The sequence below is a fragment of the Spinacia oleracea genome, chromosome 4 (assembly GCF_020520425.1).
Source record: "Spinacia oleracea cultivar Varoflay chromosome 4, BTI_SOV_V1, whole genome shotgun sequence".
Lineage (NCBI taxonomy): Eukaryota > Viridiplantae > Streptophyta > Magnoliopsida > Caryophyllales > Amaranthaceae > Spinacia > Spinacia oleracea.
Genome location: NC_079490.1, coordinates 29,986,883 through 30,003,182, shown reverse-complemented (window position 1 = coordinate 30,003,182; position 16,300 = coordinate 29,986,883). Strand labels below are relative to the sequence as shown.

General features: G+C 39.7%; 1 long non-coding RNA gene across 13 annotated transcripts; it reads right to left on the bottom strand.

Moving 5' to 3' along the window:
* Positions 1–2,771: 2,771 nt before the first annotated feature.
* LOC110778169 (uncharacterized) lies at positions 2,772–7,551 on the bottom strand. Of its 13 annotated transcripts, none has more exons than XR_008919045.1 (5): positions 7,402–7,550; positions 7,214–7,308; positions 5,257–5,820; positions 4,358–5,158; positions 2,772–3,268 (listed from the first exon to the last, which is right to left on the bottom strand). It is a non-coding gene; the product is annotated as an uncharacterized lncRNA (long non-coding RNA). The 13 variants fall into 13 exon arrangements; XR_008919047.1 differs by lacking the exon at positions 7,402–7,550 and having other exon boundaries at positions 5,257–5,352; positions 5,509–5,577; positions 5,673–7,395; XR_008919051.1 differs by lacking the exon at positions 7,402–7,550 and having other exon boundaries at positions 5,257–5,577; positions 5,782–5,820; positions 7,041–7,395.
* Between the last annotated feature and the right edge of the window lie 8,749 nt (positions 7,552–16,300).

Below are 16,300 nucleotides of genomic sequence, written 5' to 3'. Positions count from 1 at the left end.
ATTGGTGAGAGAGAGCATTGAGGCCGTAGATTCTTAGCAAGGGATGACAACTAAATATGGGTGCTTATGATTTCTTTTTAAATGTTAGGAAGGGAGACTCAATATGGTTTAACCTTTTAACTTACAGAACGACACCAAGCATTAGGACCGATTCTATGTATAAGACAACTAAGACTTAGGATTTAGATTGTACTTTGGCATAGCCTAGTCTAGACTCAGATTTATTTATTTTTTATTCGAACGTTATTTTTCCTTGAAAACTTTATTCGAACATCATTTTTTGAATACTTTGCCCATGTGACATTCAAGGTCATTTTAATTAGCATGTTCGGTTTTGGTGCCGAACATTGTCGACACGAGGAGTTGTTTATTTTATAAGTCGTTCTTAGAATCGAGTGCCTTTTTCATACGTCCTCGTAGCAGATTTGTTACGAATTTTTTATTGCTACGTATACTTTATGCGCGGGCACCGAGGCTGCTGTGCCTGGCCAAAAGGCCAAGCAGCAACTTCAGCGCCCAGCAGGGGCGTTGAAATAATTGGCGCCCAGCCAGGGGCGCTAAAAATGCGTCCCTGACTGGTACTCGTATTCGGTTCGTCTATTTTTTTCGTACATACGACTTAATTTTGTGTGCTTGCCCAATAACGTCCTTTGCGCGTTATGCAACGTCGTGGGATCCGTTACAGGCCGTCCTGGGCGTCGCTTATTTTTGTGGCGATCGCCCGGGACTGCCGGACACGTATTTAGGTATAACTCTTTGGCCAATTTGTGTTTATGAATGTTTGGGCAATTTTTAGGGTCGTTGGTTTTCTAGCGTTATTCGTCACACACAATCACAACACAATCACGTAATTCGCTACACATAACTAACATTACAACATGAAGCAAAAATAACATGTCACGTAGTTTATGATAGGCTTCTATGGGTAATATTTGCGCCGGCTTGGTACCGCTTCTATCGTAGATCCAACACATGCCCCGGTCGAGGTAGTGCATTCAACAGACGAATTTCGTCCCAATAGGCCAATCACGATGTAAGCCAAGGGGGCATGCACCAATGAGAGGGACCTTAGTGGGCGAGCGATTGGGTTTGGGACGGGTGTACTACTAGCGAAAAGTGCCGAGTGGACAACATTCAAAGCGTATGCACCCCCCAGTTGGCGATGGGTATCCTTAGTCCCAACTCCCGAGATGAAACGTGCCAAGGGAGCCGAGATTCATTATGCAATTCTGTCCGTTCACATTAATATGCTGATTTTCAGGTCGTCCCAACTTGATAAGGAAATAAACGCGGAGTAGGATCGTTTCACCCTTCGGCTATTTTGATTACCTACGAGCACGAGTATTTCATTAACGTTCCCCAGCAGAGTCGCCACTGTGAGGGGGTCGAAAAAGCACGAGGCTAATGCATGACCTCGTCCCTCGTGGGCGTGACGTCGTCAGATCAAGTGTAGTTAGATTTCCTGTGAGTTTACACCCAATCGACTAGTAACATAGGAGTCGCCATTCAGTTTTTAACGACAATGAGAAAAACTGACAAAACCCGGTTATCGTGATATAAAGGGAGTGCAATTATGTTTGACCACGACGGCCATAGGTTCCCTTGTGATCCCTGGTGTGGGGATCGCTCAACGTACACCCGCAGGGCAAAGATTGAGAGTTCGGGGGACTGTAACTACCGAGAGGAGTGCTCATCGATAACTCCAGAGGCAGGTTATCCTTACTAGCTCAGCATAAATAATTGAAGGGACATGCGCTTAAACTATTAAACTATTCTGAATTGATTTTAGCAATATGCAACACATAATACTAAATCGATTGTGATTATCTTATTTAGATTGATTTAAGGTACCTAGCATGATAGTTCAATTGTCCAAGGTATTATCTTATTAGGCGTGATAGATCAATCAAGTTAATAGTTTGACAATTTTATAAAAGGGTGATGAAAGCGATTAAATCATGCGAAGGGACACATTACGGCGCACCCTTGAGAGGTGCGTCACGGTTCTCAGAATACTAACCACTTGGCTTTGCTATTTCTCCTTTTATTTAACGAATCTCGGGTTTCTGAGCAGTGTTCCAGTATTTAGGCTTAATACATCAGCTACAGGGGACAGGATACGTTCTGTTCGACTTTTGGGTCGATTGCGATAGAACACGGGATCAATTTCGCAGCGTGAGGCTTAGGCTCAGGGTTGGAGTCAATACTCAGATTATGAATTGTGTGTTGTGTTGTTCTTTTCACGTCGGCTTTAGGGGTCTATTTATAGGAAAAAGTGGCGTAGAAAGATATATTTTCAGGAATATGAATACGAAACGGATTAGGAAAAGAATCCGTCCCAGGTATTTTCGGCGCCCAACACTGGGCGTCAAAGATTTCGGCGCCCAGGGCTGGGCGTTGAAAATAGGATCGGGGCAGAATTCTTTGTCAGATTGGACTCTAGAGTACGGAGTCCATTAAGAGACTTAATCCGAGTTATTTGGTGCGTATCAATTTACGACGGAATGTGTCTGGGCGCTTTACGAACTCTAGGTTCGTTATGAGTTTAATTAATACGTTAACTCTTTTATCGAATTGCGATAGGAATAGAATTCCTTTTACAATTTTTATCTCTTTTAGGATTTGTGTTGGAGTGCAACACCTAATTCTGACAGGTTGCTATCTTTTTATTCTTACTACTTTTAACAATTACCTTTTACGACAGCTTACTTTTTTAGCAGGTTTCTATAAATGGAAGCTTTGGCTAAAATGAAAGGGTGATTTGAGATTCGTTATTTTATAGGAGATGCGTTGCCAAGTGGAGATTTATGTTCTCATCATCGAACCTTCCCTTTCGGGAATTGGGACAAAAGTAGGTGTCTACATGTAGTTACATGCTATATATACAAGGTCAAAGACAAATTATATAATATGGCAGGTTATAAACATGGTATCAAATGTGAGACTAAGCATGAAAGATTGTCTGGCCAGAAATAAAACAAGCTTTGTAGCAGTTTAGGCTAGTGTACTGAGCATGATCTAAGGGATTTGAGACAAAGTGAAGTATAATTATCAAACTTGTCGCCATGGTTTACAGCTCTTGGAATTGAGGCTAGGCACTGGTAGTTTGGCATCACAGACCCTGCTTCAGCATCCACGGACTCATTTTCCACCTTTCATCTAGGGCCTTAATTGGCGCATTAGCTATCTCATACTCTCCCTTACATGCAAACGCATCCTTGTACCCATCAACTTGATCCCCCAACAGTGCGCCTCACATTTTGTTACCCTAAGGAGAACAGTCCTTGAATATTAGAGTCAAAAAACATAACAATTAGGATAAAAGTTACAAGTACATGCTATAAAGTTGCAATAACTTCAAGAGTTAACAATGATTGCCATGCTTGCCATCTACGCTCTAAAGAAACCAACTAGTTTATATCTTTTCATCACACAATGAGGATAGACAACTATCTGGTGCTTTCACTGGATCCTAAATACAAACAGATATCAGCGAGTTGTCATACTCGGTCTTAGAAGCTCAGAACATCTCAGTTTTATATGCAAAGAATAAGACAAGCCGGCTTTATAATCAACAAGTTACATATAAACCAGAACCTGGAAATCACCATATATAAATACTTGAACTAAAAATTTGACACGAATTGCTACCAATAATATCTCAAAATAGAGTTTATGAAATTTGTAGCAATTCTGTTATGCTTCTTTATGCTACCTAGGTGTTCATTTATGGTCAAAAGTTTAGTTTCTTTGGTATAATTATTAAGCTTGCTTTCTAGTAACAAGACAACATACTCCCTCCTTCCAGAAGTATCTTTCGCATTGACAAAGTAACCTGAACTAATAATGTGACAACTAAATCTGAATGAAGTAAATATTGTGAGTTTCAAATGTTACTAAAAAGAAAAGTACCTCTAAGATCTGTAACACTTGTGAGGTAATCATCAACATTCCTCCCAGATTTCATACGTAGTAAATTTTCTAACGATCCCGATATAAAAACTTAATAATCAAAATGTTTAAGTTTTAGTATCTCAGAAACCATAGTTATAAAATATGAAAGCTATCTCAGAAATTTGGAAGCTACTTACATAACCTTCCTGCATAAGGCAATCAACTTAGAGTGTTCATTCAGCTAGCTTTATAGTAATTAAACACGAAATTCCAATTTCAATCATTTTCTCACTGGTTTAAACATTGATCACTAATCATAACATTATTTTCTCACTGATTTAAACATTGATCATTAATCAAGTTGAGTTAAGCACAAATGGAAAAATAACCCATATGCTAATACCAGGCCAATAAACCAAACACTGAAATTTAGGAAAGGGAAATGACATGAAAACACTGATACCTTATCATCTTCGAGAAGTAGTGACTGGTACATAATTCCCTTCTTCGGAGACACCTTAGCTCGGCTTTTTTCTATGACTTTAACCTTGACTTTAACCTTCACTTTGTACCTTCACAAAGTCAGATGCAAAATATCAGTGAAGGGAAGCATAAACAAAAATCGTGGTTTAAAAAGAAGAATCATGTCATTCTGAAATATGACTGAATTTTTAAAAAAACTACCAAGGTTGGACAATTTATACCAAAAGAAAGTAGTAGATTTTTGGCTTGGATTAAATAGGCAGAGCATTAAATGTGCTAGCAAACAATATAAGAATCTACACTAAGATGCTGACCGATTTATAACAAACACTTTATAACCAAAATTCAATTAGCAGATATTGGTGTAAAATAAATATGAAGAGCATTAAATGTGCTAGAAAACATGATAAGAATATATACAAATAAGTCACAGATTTATAGTAGAAACAGACAAACAGCAGAACATACAGGAAGAATGAAGAAGAATCCGACAGACCAAGAGATTTTCTGTTAGCTTTTGATTGTGGAAGTAAAGCCTTAGTAATAGATGCTTCAATACAATGCACATGTATATATAGAGGAGTAAGTGCGTGATGCTTCAACACTTTTGCAAATAAATTTTTACTGTTGTCCAAAGAACGAAACAAGCAAGCCTAGGTAAATTGTCCAAGTTCCCTCCCGATTTCACATAATCCTCGTCAGAGGTCGAACAACCTTGATCATAGAATTTCGAAAAGCCTCTACCGAAAACTCCAGTTTCCAGATCATCCCCATAGAGAACCTGAAAAGATATACCCATCATCAAGCTACTATTAGTGCAAAAAAAAAAAAACTAAAAAGACCAGTTATTGCACGAACAAACAAGTAGATATCCTTTACCTTGATCACCTTTCTGTTTGAGTTTTGAACCTGTTCGCCTGGGATCTCCAAATTACCCACCTGGAGCTTCAGTTGGATAGCCTTGCGTGTGTTCAACTACTCAGGAGCTCAGAAGCAACATCGAAATCAACAAATGTTTTCACATAATCACACATACATAGTTTAGCTACTAAAGCACATGAGCTAAGCTAGAAGGTAATCAGGACAGTAACATGGGGAAGGAAGGAGTGTAATTAGATGATTAAAATGCACCTTGTCAATACCATCCCGATAAGTAACCTCGACAAAAAGCTTGTGCAGGCCGGTCAAGATCTCGGCCTCCTATAATGGGAATCCAGTAATAATAAGGTTGATTGGAAGATAGTATAAGGTTGTCAGATGCAAATACATGATACAAAGTTAGAAAGACAGGTTACATGAACTTAGTGGACTTAGCAACATGAAGGTTCTCAAGAGTAGTCATAAAATGTTGACGATTAGAAACAACATGCTCATGCTTAGCAGCACGAAGGTGCTTATTGCTACCTGATGACACTCCGTTATCAACCATAGTGTATGCTTTCCCTGCGCATCAATCACATTTTTTTGTTACCAATTGCTATTAGTATACTGCACTCTTCTGTAGCCAAGAATGAAACAGGAACATGAATTCAATCCACATTCCACAGTTACCATCCAAACCCATTTTTTCAACAAGAAGCTATGCTCAACTTGACATTATCAACAATGATTGTCTTCTACATAACGTTCATTAAACTTTTTTCTTTTCAACAAAAAATGTCTCTCATTGAGGAATTTAAACAAACAGGCGGTGGGCAAGAGTGAAAACAAGCAAAGAAAAAAACCCGACCCTCTTTCTTCCCAACTAGACTACAAAGTATTAAGAAGAGAAGATTTCCTAACATTCGAGCGACCTAGAGTAGCAAATCAGGTGGAATTGTAGTTAAGAGAAGAGGGAAAATAGATATTGAAGGAAAGCTTGTCTATATGAACGTGGCAAGGCACCACCAAACGGGATAAAATTAACAATTAACCCCTCAAATAATTCGACCAATTTAGCAAATAAAAACCCTAGTATACAAAATTCGTCAATTGCAACCAAAATAGCAGTATCATAAAATTCGAAACCCTAGAATTGATGAAATGAAGGGAGAAACTAAATATTTCAAAACTAAAAGAAATGAAGGCTAAAGGATAACTTGAATGCCTGGGGTGATCACTGTTCTACATCTATATTTTATACAGAATAGGACACCACAAACCCAAGCCATATTAATGTTTGAAATTGAGGGAATAACCAATGCGTAAGAATGAACCAATGGTAGTCACAATTTACTGATACAAGAGAAGATATCACAACACCGCCACCGTGAAAGAAAGACTCGATGTATCAAGCAGATGTTAGTCCGACAAGCAAGAAACGATTCGAGGGAGATGAAATCAGTTGCCTACACCCAAACACTATGAGGGATCAAACTAACGAACATCGATATATCACCCAAACACGTACTCCTACAATATACTAAGCACCCACACTTAGATCGATAATTTTGAAGGAAAGGCTAAACAAGACCAACCTCAATCTAAACCCTAAGCCCAGATATCACTAAACCCATAATTCAACAAAATCGAAGGTGCAATTGACATAGCATATTTCAACCACCACATACTACATACTAAATCATGAACGGTGCTAAGTTGACATTCGATCACACAAGACAACCCAATCTTAACCCTAAACCCAGAAAGCATTAAAATCGTAGGTGCAACTACAATTAACATACCAGATACTAAATCACGAGCTAATTGAGCTGAAACTGGATCACAATATGCAATTCGTACCCAGATTCTATAAACCCAGAATTCAATAAAACGAAAAATGCAATTGACATAGAAGATTTTTCAGAAACCATTTTCCTTAGCCAACCGTGAATGGCAATTGTGGTAGGAAGCTCACCAAACACCGTCATAACGTGATAAGTTGGATGAATACTCAGAGGAAGCAAGTACATAGTACGCTGGAAGCCCAAGCGAAAAAGAAAGCAATGAAACCTGCAAATAGGACAAACAAGAGGGTTATTTTCAATTCAAACATCCAGCTGAAATCGCCAAATCAGCAGACATATAAAACAAAATGGAAACTACTTCTATCACAGAACAATCGAGGTCTTCTAGATGTAAAGCAGCTGCACGAATAGAAGACTCCAACTGTCTCACGAATGATACCAACTCCGAGTCCTTGGAGTGGTCTAGAGTCCAAGATATATATGAGGGTCGAAAAAACACGAGGCTAATGCGTGACCTTGTCCCTCGTGGGTGTGACGTTTCTTTTTGTCAAATCAAGTGTAATTGGATTTCCTGTGAGTTTACACCCAATTGACTAGTAATATAGGAGTCGCCATTCAGTTTTTAACGACAATGAGAAAAACTGACAAAACCCGGTTATCGTGATATAAAGGGAGTGCAATTATGTTTGACCACGACGGCGGTAGGATCCCTTGTGATCCCTGGTGTGGGGATCTCTCAACATACACCCGCAAGGTAGAGATTGAGGGTTCGGGGGACTGTAACTACCGAGAGGAGTACTCGCTCTTCGATAACTCCAGAGGCAGGATATCCTTACTAGCTCAGCATAAATAATTGAAGGGACATGCGTTAACTATTAAACTAATCTGAATTGATTTTAACAATATGCAGCATATAGTACTAGATCGAACGCGATTATCTGATTTAGATTGTTTTAAGGGACCTAGCATGATAATCCAATTTCCCAACATATTATCTTTATTAGGCGTGATAGAAAAATCAGATTTAATTAGTTTAACAGTTCATAAAAGGGCGAGGAAAGCAATTAAATCATAGAAAAGGGACACATTACGACGCACCCTTGAGAGGTGCGTCACGGTTCTCAGAAAACTAACCACTTTGACTTTGCTATTTCTCCTTTTATTTAACGAATCTCAAGTTACGGGACATGATACGTTCTGTTCGATTTATGGATCGATTGCGACAGAACGCGTGATCAGTTTTGCAGCGTGAGGCTTAGGCTTAGGGGTTTAGAGTCAATACTCAGAATAATAATTGTGTGTTGTGTTCTTTTCACGTCGAACTTAGGGCCCTATTTATAGAAAAGAGTTCGTGAAAAGATAGAATTGTAGAACTCTAATCCACGAGAAATTAGGAAAGAACACGTCCCAGGTATTTTCAGCGCCCAGGGCTGGGCGTCAAAGATTTCGGCGCCCAGCTATGGGCGTTGAAAATAGGATCCAGGCAATTTCAGCGTCCAGGGCTGGGCGTTGAAATTGATGTTTGGGCCGTTTCTTTGTCAGATTCGGACTCTTAGAATCCGGAGTGTATGAGACTTAATCGAGTCTTTTAGTGCGTATTAATTTCATGACGGGATGCGTCTGGGCCCGTTACGAACTCTAGGCTCGTTAGGATTTTAATTAATACGTAACCCTTATTTTCGAATCATATTAGGAATATGATTCTCTCGCAATTTCTATCTCATTTAGGATTTATGTTGGAGTGCAACACCTAATTCTGACAGGTTTCTATCTTTTATGACATGCCACTTTTAACAACTACCCATTACGGCAATTACTATTTTTAGTAGGTTTCCATAAATGGCAGGTTTCTATAAATAGCAGGTTTCGGGTGAAATGAAAAGGGGAATTGAGATTCGTTATTTTATAGGAGATGCGTTGTCAAGTGGAGATTTATGTTCTCATCATCGAACCTTCCCTTTCGGGAATGGGGACAAAAGTAGGTGTCTACAGTTAGCCCCCACTTTGACTGAGTCTTGGAGTAAGACGATGGTCAAAGTATTAGACAGAGTGCGTCACACAAGTCATGGTGACCTGTTTTTTGTGAGGGTCTCACAAGCCCCCGAGTGATAACATTTGACTTAAGGGTCATCACTTGAAGTGTCGACATATCCCTCACGTGTCATTGGGATTTGTCAACGGATAGTATAGAAACTCCCTCACTTTGTCATTGGAAGTATTTAAAGAGACGTAGAAACTCCCTCACTTTGTCATTGGGAGTAGCTACATGTGTTTTCAAAATTAAAGCTATAAAGTGTAGTTGGGCCTGGCCAAGCCCAACCACGAGGTAAAAATATTTGTAAAGATTCTCATTTTCAGGGCTAGCTAAACGAGAAAACCCCCTTGTTTTTATGGGACGTAAAACGAAGGAAAATCCAGCACATCGTTCTTTTTTTAAAAAACGAAAAAACCAATCCTTTTATTTTTTTGGAAAAGGGAAAACCAGAAAAAGTTATCGCTGCAGCGACTAAGGACCTGCGCGGTTAGTGACGCAGACCCCGCCCGCTGAAGGTGGGCGAGCCTGTCCGTTGAGGGTGGACGCCCCGTCCGATAGAAGTGGACGAATCTATTTTGATGTTTTGAAAAAAAGGACCTACGCGGTTTGTGACGTAGACCCCGCCGGCTGAAGATGGCGAACCTGTCCGTTAAGGGTGGACGCCTCGTCCGATAGAAGTGGACGAATCTGTTTTGAAATTTGTTTGTGCTTTTTGAAAATAAGGACCTACGTGTTTTGTGACGTAGACCCCGCCGGCTGAAGATGGCGAGCCTATTTTGAATTGGAAGACTTTATTTTTCGTAAACTTAGGACCTGCGCGGCTAGTGACGCAGACCCCGCCTGTTGAAGGTGGGCGAGCCCTGTCCGCTAAGGGTGGACGCCCCGCTCGCTGGAGGTGAGCGAACCTGAATTCGTCTTTTTGATTTGGGATTCGCGTGCCGCGGTCTTTCCAACTGAAGATGGGCAAGTTCCCCTTTTTTGTTCATCGTGATTTCTTTTGAAAATTTCTTTTATTCATTCTTGCAAGAGCGAATTCTTCCGAGGGATGCTCGGACTTAGTTGTAACCTGAATGTGGGTTGACAACGTGTTTAGATGGACCATAGTCTCGTGGTCATCACCTTTTCATGGTTTTGAGCTAGTCTTTTTGGATCACTTTTGCCACTACCTGGGTCCTTGATTAGGGGACTATGTATAAGTATCAACGGCGACCTTTGTCTTGAGGTCGTAAACTGGTTTTATTTTTTGAGACATCCAAACACGGGACTTCGTACAACGTAGTCTGGGAATATTGTTTTAACTTTGCATACTCTCTTTTGAAATATACATTTTCTTTCGAGCCCCCAAGCATTCGTGCTTGACGGTCATTTTTTGTCAAAGAGGTTCCTTGGGGATACGCATTTTGTAATGTCCTTGATCGTGTTTGGGATTGTGCTCGTAAGTGCGAGCGATCTTTGTAGTGGTGTGCTACTTTCAACAAAGCCGTGAGGTGCGACTCTCAGGAATCGGTAATTTTCGAGTCGAACAGATACGGCAGGGCCCTATAGAAGTCAGGGGCTTTTTTGGGTCTGGGTTCATTTTCGGCGCCTAGCGCTGGGCGCTTGAAATGATTTCTGGCGAGGTTTCTTGATGACACAGTTGGGCCTCTTGTTCGTTCGTTCGTCTACTTCACTTGGAAATTCTACGTAATCTCTTCTTTTTTGTTTTTTTCTTTATTTTTTGGAACGTAGAATTTTATTAGAGATTAAAATGAGTTGAGTGATCGTGATGATTTCTCGAAGAGCCGTAGCCGATTGGTGGACTACGGTGTTTGTCGCTTTGGGGCGATTATTTAAAGGAACTGTCGCTCTTTAAGGTGTACAGTTATTGCAATAGCTGGGCGAGTCTATATGGCCCGAGGAACATACCTTGAGGCGTATATTTTGATCGCTCGTATATATTTTTCTTTTGAACGCGTTCGTGAATGTTCGATGTATGTGCGAACGGGCGTTCATAGAATGGCCGTTGTGTGCGGTCCATTAATCAGTTTACTTGAATCATTTTTTTTTTGAGCAATGAATGATTTTGAATAGTTTGCTTAGAAGCTTGATAGGGTTCAGGCCCATTCATGAAGTGGGCTCAAACATCGTGCCCTTTTTATCGTTCAAACATTTGTTTTGAGACTCTTTTTTTATTATGGTCGTTTCGTAGCTTGGAGCCCCCAAGTATGCATGTTGGGATGCTTCCTTTTGGCGTACGATTTTTGTAGGTTCTTTCGAGAAAGATGCCTTGGGGTTCCGCTCGTGTAGGTGCGAGCTTATCCCTTTAATCCTTAATGTAGAAGTCGTGTGGCTTGCATTTTGATTTTGGGCGATAAGTAGTCTTTGCCTCTTTTCCACATGCTCTTTGGTCGTGCCCGCATTAGTGCAATATGCCTTACTCTTTTTTTTTAGACTTGTACCGTTGGATGGTTGAACTTATGGTGCGACGTAGGCTTGTGTGGCCTAACAACATGTATTAGAACATTTCTCCAGGTGTTGGGATATCATTATTATTTTTTGCATTGGAGTACTTCGTCACGCCTCGTTCAGGTGCTCGAACAAGTGTAGCACCTTCCGCGTGGGTGTGCACGGGTTATTACTTCGTTCGATGCGAGGATTCATAAATGTTTCTTTCTTTTTATTTTCTTATATATCCTTGATTTTTCTTTCGCTTTTGCTTTGGAACGACGTAGACTGTGTAACGGGCGCTTGTAGGGCGAGCGTTATGTGCAGTAGTTTGATCGGAGTTTTGGTGACGCGCGATTTTCAGTTACCCTTTGTTAGTGCGGTGACTTCATATATTCTAAGTAGTGCTTAGAATTTGGGAGGGTTTGTAGCCATTCTAAGGTTCGTTTTACACGATCAAACCTTAGGATTGTGCCCCTATGACGTATGTATAGCATTAGCGTCGAGAATTTGTGGTAAAATCATCATTTCGAGTATTTTTAGAGTTTTTTTCTCAAGCCCCCAATTAAAGCTACGGGATTGGCTTGGTGCTATAGTGCTTGGCATACGTTTTTATGCATTCATGGTGACATGGATCATGAATAGTTTGAACCAGACTCGTTTAGTGCGAGGTACGTTCGAGTAGCTTGCTACTTCTCTTGTAAATGTCGTATTGTGCGACATTGCCATGGTCAAGGTAGTCACATGTTGAAGTGTGCCTTGACCGAAAGCTAGGTGCCTTTCTTTACCCATAACCATATTTAGAAATCTTTTGACTCACTTGCAACATCGAGATAAACGCATACTTAGCTTAAACCAACGACACTTTATTATGTTCGAAGAAGTCTTTGAAAATTATTTGAAGTCCGAGTCCTACTGTGTACAATCCGAGGTGTCCTAAGTAAGTTGACTTATAGAAGGGTTCGTACAGGATTACATGAGTGAATCAAAATACTGTTACGATTTTTGGAATGCTGTCTAAGGATTTGCTGGAAGCCAGGGTGCAGGCGTCAAGATATACTTGTGCCCATTTGGCATATATTTTAGGCTTTTAGGGCCATCTTTTCCAGAATTGCGGGAATATAAACCGTTTTCAGATTGACTTAGATTTACTTGGTGTATGTCAGTACAAAAGGTCAAGGTATATTTAGTTCTTTCCCTAGCTTTTTCATTTCAATTTTTAGCCCCCAATTGCTATTATGTATTCCCATTAATGATGCTTTTAGATTTCGATTTTAGATGCCCGTGTCATATGTCTATGTAGGGTGAGCCTTGGTTAAGTGCCAAGTCCTATTGACAATGTCTGATTTTTTCAAAGGGGATTCGCAAGCATTTGATTTATCATGAACGGGTGCCCTGAGTTCGGAGGAACGATGGGGCGATGCCGTAGAACAATCTTTTTCATTGCAAGCTTACTGCCTTTACTACTTGTTGGCGATCATGACTATGTCTAGTGGTGAAAGAAGGTCTTTAAGAGAACGACTATGTCTAGTGGTGAAAGAAGGTCTTTAAGTGAGTTAGTCCGCTTTAGGGAGGGTCAAGTCGAGTACTTTAGAGGTCATGGACGCTTGCGCTAGCCCCCATTCAATTGAGGCAAAGCGATCTTTTGAGTCTTGGCTAAGTGCCTAGGAGTGTGAGTGCTCCTTCTGGCAAGGGTACGTGCCCTTATTATTTTTCGATGTGTGCTCATTAATTTTGGCATCTTGATGACTTGGATTCTTCCTTTGACTTAAATTTTTCTCTCGACTTGGATTGCAAGTAATTAAATTTCAATAAAGGACTTATTTTTCATTCTTGTTATTCTGTAGGCTTTAACATTTTTGCAAATTGGTTGGACCGATCATGGATTGCCTACGTATCTTCCTTAAATAGATTTAATTTGGAATCAGGTCTTGCGTAGTTCTTAGCCTAGAAAATGGTTTCTTAGAATGCCTATTTTAAACAAGTACGTTATGAGGTGGAAACATATTATTTGAAACGGTAGAATAAGTAAAGTTTATTATTATTATTTTAATCTGCTGCTTTGCTGTAAGCCAAAAATTTGTTTTATTTTTTAAGTACATGTATTTGCACAAAAACATTTTCATGTGTTTTTTGGTACGTATATCTGAATACGTGCTGTACCCCTCCAAGTGTTCGTTATTGTTCCGTGTATGTGCGGATAAAATGACGAGCACTTCTGGACAAATTTTAGCAAGCAGAGAGAATCAGTGCCCAGGCTGGGGCGCTAAAGATTTCGGCGCCCAGCTCTGGGCGCTGAAAATGATTTATGGGCGGATCTTTCACTACTACAAAATAGGCTTATAGCAACGGCAATAAACAGTTACCATAGATCAATTAACCGTTGCAATAGGCCTATAGCAACGGTTTAAAAACCGTTACCAATAGGGGGTGTTGCTATAAGTTTATGGCAACAGTTTCCCGGATTTAGGCAACAGTTATATTAAACTGTTGCCATAATTAACTGTGGCAACGCTTTTTATAGGCAACACTTTTAACTTAAGGCAACAGTTATTCAACAACTTTAGCCAATATTTACACGTTTAAGGCAACAGTTTTTGCCAACACTAATGCAACACTTTCTTACACTTATGGTAACACATCTAATTGTATATATAGCAACATTTTTTATTGAGTTATAGGAACACTTTTAGTTTTAGTTATAGCAACGCTTTCAATCGAGCTTATGGTAACGCTTTCAATGGAGCTTATGGCAACACTTTCAATTGAGCTTACGGCAACGGTTTCAATTGAGCTTATGGCAACGGTTTCAATTGAGTTTATGGCAACGCTTTAAATTGAGCTTATATACGGCAATGCTTTAAATTGAGCTTATGACAATGCTTTCAATTGATCTATAGCTACATTCTCAAATGGATTTAGCTATCCATACACCTGTAATACAAAGCTTTCAATTGATCTATAGCTACATTCTCAAATGGATATAGTTATCCATATACCTCTAATACAAAGCTTTCAATTATCTATAGCTATATTCTCAAATGGATTTAGTATTCCATATACCTATAATAAATACGAACTACATATAATAAGATTTTCATAACAAATAAGTTAAAAATTTGTAAATTCATAAGAATAATATATATCTATTACAATTGTCTGGACAATTCATAAAGATATTGGTTCTAAAACTACCTCCATTATTAAAAATGAAGGAAATAATGCCCTTGGTCCAAGTATGCATTCAATGTTAAAGTCTAATAAATGCGGTTCAGTATTAATTAACAAGTTAATAATTCAGTGAGATCAAGTGAGCTGAATGCCTAGCTAGAGGCCGCTTCAGTTCAAGTGGAATTAATGATATTAATCCACAGCTTACTCTTGACTGAACCCGTAGGGTCACACAAATAGTACGTAAACGGATCAAGTATTTAATGGCATTAAATACTCCATCTATGGATATTCGAAATCGACGGATCTTGGTTTCAGTGGGAGCTGAGATCGTCACAGGCAAGAAATGAATACTCCGGAAACGATGATATTACCGGAAACGAAAATATGGATCGTATCGGAAATATAAATATTATCCAAGTCGTAGATGTTGCCGGAAACGGAAACATGGTACGTATCGGAAACTATTATCGGAAATGGAAATATTGCCGGAATCGGAAATATTGCCGGAAACGGAAATATTGTCAGAATCGGAAATATTATCGGAATCGGAAAATAATTCCGGAAACGGAAATATTAAATATTTGTTCGAAACGGAAATTGATTCCGGAATCGGAAATATTAAATATTGTTCGTATCGGAAATGAATTCCGGAACCGGGAATTTAATCGGAAGCGTATCGTACGAATAAACATCGGACGAGCTTGCTAGACGCAAGGCCTAGCACGAAGCTAGGCCCAACGCCTAGCAAAGCCCGCGCGCGACCAAAGCAAGCAAAGCCCAAACGCGAGAGCAAGGCCAGCAGGCGCGCGCCCCTCGTGGGCTGCGAGCACTTGCTGGCCCTGGGCTCAGCGCGCGCGCGCGCATGGCGCCCCTCGTGGGCTGCTGCGCCTGCGTGAGTGTTTGTGCTTGCGTACGAAACCTTGATCGGTTAGGATTCGTATAAGATTGATTCCCTAAGTCTACTAGATAAATTAAGTGATTGAATTTTAGATTAATTCAGATTCACTAAATCGTTTCCTAGTAGGATTCTAATATCCGATACCCATGCCCTATAAATAGGTGATCAATGCTCACAATTTATATCGAGTATTCAAGTATTCAAAGTGATTTTTGAGAGCAAAAATTCAGTCATACAATTGCCTATAAGTGCCGAAAATTCTAAGTACCTTAAGGGCGATCCTAGTTGGTCAAGCTTAAGGCGGATCCGGACGTGCTGTGGACTATCTACGGAGGGACGACACTTGGAGTCCTAAAGGCTTGTTCTTGTTCGTTTCGGGCGCAGCAAGGGAGGGCACATTACAAAGAGTATGCATCCTAATTATGCTAAATGATTATGTGTAAATAATATGCTTTCCTGGCTTTATGGTTTTTCCGCATGATTTATGAATTGTCATATGTATCATAACCTAACAGTGGTATCACGAGCCTCTTATTATTTTCATAATCTAAATTGCATGAACATGGTTAAATATTACAAATTTGCAAGAATTAAAAGGGGTGATTAATTTTCGTAATTGTTAATTAATTGCAAATTGCGTTTATTTAATTATACGTACGCAGTTTTTCGGCAGTTTCTTCGTTACTGATCCAAATCGAGTGATTTTTGTGTCAATTCCGCATGTAA